Source organism: Poromitra crassiceps, assembly GCF_964638095.1.
Source record: "Poromitra crassiceps genome assembly, chromosome: 14".
In the NCBI taxonomy this organism is placed as follows: domain Eukaryota; kingdom Metazoa; phylum Chordata; class Actinopteri; order Beryciformes; family Melamphaidae; genus Poromitra; species Poromitra crassiceps.
Window position 1 is genome coordinate 12,918,870 of NC_139633.1, and position 10,000 is coordinate 12,928,869.

The following is a 10,000-nucleotide window of genomic DNA, read 5'->3' on the forward strand; positions in this document are numbered from 1 at the left end:
CAGTCTCTCTCTCTCTCTCTCTCTCTCTCTCTCTCTCTCTCTCTCTCTCTCTCTCTCTCTCTCTCTCTCTCTCTCTCTCTCTCTCTCTCAGGCCCCTAGCATTGATGTGCACACGCCTCATCACCCTACTGTCAATCTCAGACCCCTTCTCTCCTTCTCTCCTTCTCTCCTTCTGCCTCCCCTCTTTTTGCCCCCCCCCCCCACACCACACACTGCAGTCTTCCCCTACCTCTCTCTTCCTCATCTCCTTTCCTGCTCTCTCCTTCAAAGGATGGTGGGGCAGGTGCTGGAACAGGAGATTGAGTGTTCTGTCACCTATCAATTCTGACAATAAATATATAAACCATAATTAACCTTCTGGTTTCTTTGGGGTCGAAGGAGAATACTGATCTTAAAACTGTAAATAATAATAATAATTATTATTAATAAATACATATCATGATAAATACTTTTTTGGCCATATCTCCCAGCCCTACCCTACACCTCCTTCCCTCCCTGCTCCTCACCGCTCCTTCAGGCCTTGGCCACACTGATCCGTGGTGTCTGTCCGTGTGCGTTCATTTCTCTGTTCTCTTCCATTCATTTTCAATGACAGCTGTCCGACTGTCCGTGGAGCACTCAGAAGCGTACGTATCCAGAAAATTTGCATACGTTTTGATGCACAGAAAGTTGAAGAGGGATGAACTTTTTCTGGATGGACGTATCGGATGGTCGGATGGTCGGATAGTCACTGTCCGTTTAGCCAATCAGAGTCGAGGTCTCGAGAGGAGGCGTTTCCGAGATTTGTTTCAACTTTTCAAAGAAGATGGTGGCCGAGGCAGTGAAGGAGGCTATAATTAATGCTGTGTACACCATCCCGCTGTTGTACAACGTGATAGTCAGTGTCACCGTCTGATTTCACCATCTAATCTGGTCATTCAGTGGCATTTTATTGCCACATAAGTAACGTAGCGCACAGAGCTAACAGCTAGCCAAAGAACTTTTATGGAAAGAACTGAAAGCTCCATATTGCCCCATTGCAACATCAGCGCCCAGCAGCCTCCGCCATTTTTTATTTTTGGAAGCGTGACAGCGCCAAAAGAACCTCGCACAGGCTCGCAGTGGTCAGCTGCGGTAGCGAGGGCCCCTATAATCAGCCTCTCTAAACAGTAACTCAACGGGAGAACACTCTAAATTTCGTGGATTCACATCTTTTCTGGGCGTACTGCAAATCTTGACTGAAGTGGTGTAGTGCAGGGATGTAAAACAACAACCATATTGTGGAAAATAAGCAAAATGTTTCGTTTTCTTTGTTTAGTTTTTTCAAGATAAATAGCTAATGCGGCTGTCGTCCACTCCGTCAGAAGTGTGTTGCCGTGGTTTTAACCTCGGGTCCTTTGCATTTATTATTTATCTTGAAAAAACTAAAAGAAAAAAAAGAAAAATTTTGCTTAGTTTCCACAATATGGTTGTTGTTTTACATCCCTGCACTACACCACTTCAATCAAGATTTACAGTACGCCCAGAAAAGATGTGAATCCACGAAATTTAGAGTGTTCTCCCGTTGAGTTACTGTTTAGAGAGGCTGATTATAGGGGCCCGCGCTACCGCAGCTGACCACTGCGAGGCGCATTCTGTTTCCAAAAATGGCCGGAGTTTCGTCTCTTTCCTTCCATGCTCTTTGAGCTAGCTGACGCCAGCTTTCTTCTTCTCTCGGTTTATAGGCGGGTCGCTGACACCTTCAAGGTGCTTACCGCCACCTGCTGTACAAGTAGGTTACTTGTACATGCAACGGACATAAATCTATCCGTCTATCCGTTCTGTCCATTTTCTGACGGATCAGTGTGGCCAAGGCCTCACCCTAACTGCACTGTACGTCCCTACACCTCCTTCCCTCTGTCTTCCCTCCTCACTTTGATTGAACATTTTGATGACACAAACCTGTTCATGTAATCGTTTTATAACAACATTCCAACTCATTTCTATATTTGAACTAATATCGTGTCTATTTGGTTGAATTGGGGTTGAATTGTTTTTGTTTTTGTTTTGATTTGTTTTTTGAGTGGCACATTTGTTCCAGCAGCAGTGGTGCCAGACAGACGCTGCTCCTGCTGTGGCAGGGAACCACTGCTGAAGGAATATAAAGTAACTCTAAAGACTAAACACTAAGAATATATTCCAAAGTGTATCTAAAGAAACTTTGAAGTTTGATTCAAAGCGAAGAAACCAAAACACATCGGAGCGTTCAGCAAATGGCTGACGATATAGGAGGTAACTGAAGTTGACGCAATTGTTAGTGTTTGTTGCTTTTTGGCAAAGGGACTCAACACACACACACACACACACACACACACACACACACACACACACACACACAGCCACAGTTATCCCGATGCTTTGCTCTCTGTGCCACCCAGAGTGACAGAGACAGATTGTGAGACAGACTGAAGGTGAGTGTGTGTGTGTGTGTGTGTGTGTGTGTGTGTGTGTGTGTGTGTGTGTGTGTGTGTGTGTGTGTGTGTGTGTGTGTGTGTGTGTGTGGAAGCACTTTTTGTGCGTATGTTTGTGTGCATCTAAGTGTTTGTGTGTATGTGAGAGTGTGTGCGTGTGTGAAGGTGAGGCAAGGTTGTTATACGTACGGGTGAAGCGGACACCTCTATGCTAGCCCTCTGCCCGCTGGCACAGGAGGCGAAAGGGCACGAGACTGGCATCAATTACAGAGTGGGAGAGAGAGAGAGGGGGGGAGAGAGAGGGGGGGAGGGGTGTGTGTGTGTGTGTGGGGGGGGGGGGCGGATCTTTAAATTCTCTTTTGCCTTTTTTTGCAACAGTTTTAGTGTGCAGTGTAGTCGCTGTATTGTTCAGTGGTTCGAGCAAGGCACTAGCAGCACGGCCAGGGTCAGTGGTTCCATTCCCACTGGGACTTTGAAAAGAGTGCTAAAAACGATTGCACAGCTGGAAGGTGCTTTGGAGAAAAACATTCACCAAATAGCACGTTCTATATGAACCTGCCGCTTCCACAGCTACCCAGGCTCAACTAGATCTTGCATGTTTATTGGTTGGTAAGGCTATTAAGAAACCTTCGGGAATGACACCAGCATATTGAATAATGAGAGAGAGAGATCCAGGGGAGAGGGAGACTGAAGAGAGGAGACTAAACAGTGCACCTGTCTGTGGTACAAGCCATGTTATCACAGATAATGTCTACGTCTTTTCTGCTCTCTCTTCTCTCTCTCTCTCTCTCCTTCACTCCCTCTAGAATACTCCCTTTATAGTCTCCTTCTCTGAGATATGTCCCATAATATCATCCTTTTTTCTTTATCATCTCCTGAGTGTCTCTCTCTGTCTCTACATCCCACCTTCCATCCTCTCTCTCTCATCCTCTCTCATCCTCTCTCTCTCTCTCTCTCTCACACACACCCTCTCTCTCTCTCTCTCACACACACCCTCTCTCTCCCATCCTCTCTCTCTCTCTCTCACACACACCCTCTCTCATCCTCTCTGTCTCTCTCTCTCTCACACACACCCTCTCTCTCTCTCTCTCTCTCTCACACACACCCTCTCTCTCTCTCTCTCTCACACACACCCTCTCTCTCCCATCCTCTCTCTCTCTCTCTCTCACACACACACCCTCTCTCATCCTCTCTGTCTCTCTCTCTCTCACACACACCCTCTCTCATCCTCTCTGTCTCTCTCTCTCACACACACCCTCTCTCTCACACACACCCTCTCTCTCTCATCCTCTCTGTCTCTCTCTCTCTCTCTCTCTCTCTCTCTCTCACACACCCTCTCTCTCTCAGCCTCTGTCTCTCTCTCTAAAAAGAATCCCCTGCCTCTATGCTTTCTGCTCAGAGAGAAAAAGTCTTAGAGACTTATGGTCTTTATTAAAAGGTTGGCGTGTCACCTTATATATGTCCTCTCCCTCTTTCTTTTTCTCTCTTTATCTTTCTCTTTTCTCATCCCCCCCCAAGACAATTTTCTCTCCCTCGCTCTCATCTTTCTCTCATTTTCTCTCTCTCTCTCCCTTTCTTTCTCTCCCTCCACCTTCTTTGTCCTTCCCTCTTTCCCTCTCGCTCTCCCCTCTCGCTCTCTCTCTCTCTCCCCCTCTCTCTCTCCGTTTCCCCGGGGACAATTTTCTTTTCTTAAATAAACTGTCATAGCTAGTGTTAAAATATGGGCCTTTGCGCGGGGCGAGCGAGGCGAGGCGAAGGCACGGGGCCCTGGGCTGGTATAAAACATGGATAATATGCCGTGAGAGGTAATTGTGTCTTTTAGCGCCGAGATGAGTAGAACAAATGTGTCTCCCTATACCTCCCTCTTTCTCTCGCTCTCCCCCCTCTCTCTCTCTCTCTCTTTATTGTGCTTCCTCCTCTGTCTCTCTCTTCCTCTGCCTATCTCTCTTTACACACCGTGGCCGTGCTAATATGATAGAGAGAGTATTGGCCCTTCATCAGAGCTGCTAACAGTGGGCAGAGGAGGGGGAGAGGGGGAGTATGGATTGGTGGATGGTGCTAGTGCGGGGGGGGGGGGTAGGGAATAACACACAGAGAGAGAGATTGAGAATAATTTTGTAAATTTGTCTTGTCAGAAATAGGGATGGGCATTTGAAGAAATGTCCTTAATCAATCATCGAGAAAATTAACGATCAATTATCGATTAATCATAAAAAAAAAACTAGGCAGAAAACACGAAGGAAAGCGTGTTTTTCAGTTTGTAGTTTCTAATTTAAAACAAACAAGACGGTCTATGAGTTGATGTCATGTGGATGCGGTTGGTTTCATTGTTATACAATCTCACTTCCACGGTGACAGACTGAGCTTTAAGTCCAGCTGAAACTGCATTGCAAGAGTATCTTCCGTTTATACCAGGCATGTTTCAATCAGGTTTCACTAACAGTCTATGTTACAAAGACAATATCATGTAAATCTAGGTTACAGCGCCTGGCCGGCTCGCAGAACCAGAGCAGGGAGCCCGACCCGGCCCGGTAGACCAGAGCTGCAGCATCGTGAATAGTGATATTCCTGGAATGCGAGTTACGACGAGCCAATTAGATAGCCTATGTATCTACATTAACCAGAGATATTGAAACTTTGTAATTTTTGCATACTTAATTGTGCATATATTAATATTTTTGGTAGGATGAGAATCGTGTGTGCCTCCATGTTTTCTTTCTAGTTTTCTCTGTGCCCTAAATCCCCCCCCCAGTTGCTGCCATGTAGTGAAGTTCATTCATTCAACCTCTTATTTGATATTTGAACGTTTTGAACGTTAGATTGATCAAATTCCCTTTTGATCGACAAAATCTTTAATGATCAATTATCGATTTATCGTGCCCATCCCTATGTATTGAATGGCTTTTATATGCCACTATGCTCTTACATGTTATTGTTGACACGTGCTGTTGTTGATATGTGTAGAATCTGTTTGTCTGTAATCCGTTAATTATTTGACTTGATCCTTTGCAAATGCTTTGGCAACATAGATCCTTTCTGTCATGCCAAGAAAACAGATTTGAATTTGCATTTGAGGGAGTATAAAATGAGGAGGGAATGGAAAGGTGGAGAGCGGGGTTTGCATAAAAAGCGAGGGTAAATTGCTATGATACAGTACATGCGCACATTCGCACAATGACAATTGCCAAAACTCTGATCAACTACAATGTTTTCATGGTTCTTTAAATTGACACTTCTCCATATAATCTTGCGTACATGCAAGCAGTGTTTCCGCTAGAAATCTTTTCAGGCCTGGAGGGATTTCGAAACGTACCCCGACCGCAACGGAGGGGGCCTTCGCTGGCGACGCTAAACTTTTCGCTAACCTGTTCGCAATGGCATCCCAAGTATCATCATACTATTATGGGATGCGATGCGAACAGTTGTATTATTGGATGTGCGTTTCCCAGGCGACGACACACGTTGACACGTTTTGGAACAGCGCTGCACGCGGGCACGATGCTCCTAAAAGCAAAATGCTTATTGTTTTGAATGATTTGGCATCTTCTATTACTGTCAACACCAGTGTTGTTGTATTGTAATAATATGCCATAAAGGTTGATTGCAATTTTGGGGAGAGGAGGAAAAAAATTAATTAATGCTTTTTTTTCTGGCCTGGCGGGGGCGCCGTTGGCCTGTAGAATGGTAGGGGAAACACTGGCAAGTATTGAAGCCGAAATGACACAAAAAAGGATAGAAATGACAGGAGATCACCAACTACACTTGCAGAGATGCTATGTGTAGCATTCTTGTATCAAAAGAAATTATACTATCATGAAGAAGATGGGTATCAGCATCTCTGTCTGCCACCAGGTCAGATTTCACAGGAAATCTGCTGGATTGTTTTATGGCACAAAACAGGTGCTGCTGTTCTTCTGCTGCATAGTTTCAGCTTCACGCTAGCTCACCTGGTTGGAATGTGGATCCAGTGATATTGGGGCTGTGATTGGCTCGCATTCCTCCTTCTTGCTCGTCGAAACAAAGCAGACGTGGAGCAATGCCAGGGAGGTGGAGCGGGACAAGTAACAACATCCTCTTTGTGGCAGTAAGCAAAAGGCTTTATGGGAAATGTGGTCTTAATTGTAAGAAAGGCAAAATGCTACACATAACACCCTTTGAAGGAATGTGATTAAGAAGCATAGATGTTACATCAATACTAATACTATTCTTACTAATATCATCAGACTTGGGACATGGGTCCTAGCTTACTCATATTATTGTCTTAACACATTGAGTGCCACAGCGCTTCAGTAAAATTGTCTGGAGCCTGTGCCAGATTCACTTCATTCAGTTGAAAACAGCTATAGAATTTTTTCTATTATGGCTATATTAACGGGGCTGGACTTTAATGAAACATTGAACACTCCTGCTTCTTCCAAAGAAGAAATTTTGTTTCTAGACAGTTCCATTATGAAATTACAGCCTCTCAAAAAAGTGCACTTTCAAGGGTTTTCTGTCGTTTTTTTTTACTTTCCAAGATATAGTCCCTTTTATGAATACCTTTTGCACTCTAATTTCGAGCACATTCACTGACTCTGGCTGGTGTTTTCTGATGTGGTGGCGTGTGGTGTGGTTTCTGTGCAGCCACACACCCCTCTCCCCCCCCCCCCCCCCCCCCCCCCCTCTCCATCTCTGAGCTGCGGGCTCCTCCCACACGCACAGAGTTTGCTTTCTCGACTCCGTTTTTGCCCCGGACAGATCCCAGCGCCCATCAAGGAAATGATGCGCGCTGGCAAACGCGACTGAACGAAAAGGCTTGGCCCGTTCGGCTTCGGATGCTGGCTTTCTAGGAAATCGTGTGGAGATAGATAGAAGCATAAGAGCTCAGTTGTGAGCGCGGATGCAGCCGAGCCCACTCTCGCTGTAGACAGAGCAATATATACGGCTCTGGCAGAAAGCATGCATCGGTTTCCACTTTCATCACGGCTTTCTCCGCTGTCTCCTGTACAAAGTAAAGGATCTGAGGTGGGTGGAGCAGCTCCTGTGACGATGTTTAAGGTGGCGCCTGTGTGATCCCTTGAAGGGATTCATGCTCACTGGCTAGGTACGACCTTAAACAGCAGAATTATGGAATAATATGAATTATGATTTTAGGACGTCCACAGACGTCCTTGGCACTCCTCGTTACTTTTTTTTAGGACGTCCACAGACGTCCTTGGCACTCAATGTGTTAATTACCTTACAGTCACATGTTTTCTGTGCATTTTTTGGCTACTTTATTATATTAAATATTACAGGCACAATGCCAAAATCACTTGAGTAGCGAAGAGGGGAAAAAGCTAAATAATCCGCTATTAATCAGAATGTTTATTTTCATGATCTGGCCCGCCCGCGGGGCGGGATATCCGCGGTCAGCACGGTTATAACTGTGGCCCGCGCATCACTAGTGCTCACACACATCAACACAGTCCAGGTTGAGTGCTGATGTGACGTGGAAGCCTGTGCGACAGTGTGTAGTTCTGGATTAGCTTAGCACAAGCTTTTTACTTCTAGGGCTCGCATTTACGCTACAAAACTGATGAAAGTAGTCCTCATGTGTGAAGATTATCCGACTGAACTCTGGTTCGCGTTTGATTAAGCTTGCGTTGCTCAGAGACTTTATTTGAAGCATCGCGGCAAAAACCCATTCAAAAATCCCATAGACAGAAACAGTGAAGAACCAGGAAGTCCGGGACTTCCGCGTTCTGACTACAAAAATACGTCATCCCTGGGGCTCTCTATTGCCCACCTGCCCAGCTGGGCTAACAGCTGTGTGTGTGTGTGTGTGTGTGTGTGTGTGTGTGTGTGTGTGTGTGTGTGTGTGTGTGTGTGTGTGTGTGTGTGTGTGTGTGTGTGTGTGTGTGTGTGTGTACGTGCACACGTGTGTGGGGCAGCATGTGTAGAGATAATATAAAGAAGCGACCCACGGGGACACGTCAGAAGTGTCTCCGACGCAGAAGTGTTGCGTCACGGAGGCATGAAGTCAGTACAAGTGGAGCAAAAGAGAGCGCTTCTGGTGTGAATGGCCAGGCTCCTACTTGATGCTTACGTTGACGTGCTGCGTCAGAGATGCTTCTGGTGTGTCCCTGGAGTAAGCATGCTATTCTAGAGCCTCATTCAGCTAAACCAGCACAGGGGGTGTCTCTTTCTCTCTCTCTCTCTTTCTCTCTTTCTCTCTATCTCTCTCTCTATATGGTCTTCTCTCTTTCCCTCTGTCTTTGCCAGAGTATCTTACTCTTGTCCACCTAACTGAATGCTGCACTTTCCCACCATCATGCCTCTCACTCTCTCTCTTTCTTTCACTCTTGTGTTCTCCCTCCCTCTCTCCCTCCGCATTGACAGCACCACTGCTGCAGAATGAGGTGTGTTATATCAGAGTGGCATGTCAGTCAGTCACATCGCAATACAGCCCAGAGGTAGAGAGGGGGGGGCGGGGGGACAGGGATTAGAGGAGGTTAGGAGGAGATGGGTGAGGGGGAGCAGACAAGGAGGAGGAACAATGTGAGAGCAGGAAGTCTGAGAAAAGACAAAGCTGGGTGAATGGGTCGAGGAGATGAGGTTGGAGATGGGTGGATTGATAAGAGAGGAGAGGAACAGAGAAGGTAGTGATGAGAGCAGAGAAGGAGGTGTGGATGTGGACATTGAGGAGGAAGGGGAATGAGAGATGAGTTGATGGAGGGAAGTAGGACAGTAAAGAGGGAAAGAGGAATGAAGGTGAAGACAAGGGAAGAAGCAGTGGGTGAGAGTATAAAGGCCGTTTCACACAGATGCGGTGCGAATGCAGAGGCGGAATGTGGTACGAAATTCCGTGCAAATTTTCCGCATTGCAACCTACAGTACACACAGGTCCGGTGTGAATTATTCGCAGTCCCACATTCGTTTACCGCAGCGGAAAAACAGTGTTCAGTGTAACCAGTAGTTATTGTCCCTCCCGGGCTCTAGTAGGACAGCACCACCTACCCGCAAGCTAGCTACTAGTCAGCTAACGTCAGACAGACAGACAGACACAGCAGTGAGACGAGCCATGAAAAGAAACTGGAGGCAGTGACATTTCCGTCAGCTGAAAAAACAATGAGAAGAGAAAATGGAGGCAGTAGCAGCACTGCGGACCCCAAATTTGATGCTAAACTGCTAGTTAGCACTTGGATACAAGTGGCTAACGTTAGCTCCATCCATTTACAACAGTGGTTTACAACGTTAGCAAGTAGGAATTTGTTACATAACAGCTACATTACCATCTTTAGTGGATCCCAGCTGCTGGGCGATCTGAAGATCTATTGTCCTTGATTTCGGTGTTGATCGTTATGATGTTTGTCATAGAAGATTAGATGTTAAGAAACCAAATTGATAAGCCGGGTTTGGCAAGAGTAGTGGTAGTATGACATCAGCTGTAAACAAAGGATTTCATTGGTCAAACGTATTTTCCGAAGGCGTTTCCGTGCAGACGTCAATGTCCATCCGGAAAAATAAAATGCCACACGAATGTTCGGCTGCGGTGTGCAAGCTTCAATTACAACTAATTAAAACGTTTTTTTTGCTAATGTCTGTGCCGA

At 45.9% G+C, this 10,000-nt stretch overlaps 1 protein-coding gene across 1 annotated transcript in view; it reads left to right on the forward strand.

Moving 5' to 3' along the window:
- ush2a (Usher syndrome 2A (autosomal recessive, mild)) overlaps positions 1 to 10,000 on the forward strand; it is a gene marked incomplete at both ends in the record, with an annotated part of 353,577 nt that overhangs the window by 21,304 nt on the left and 322,273 nt on the right. The gene's annotated exons all lie outside the window — the stretch shown is intronic.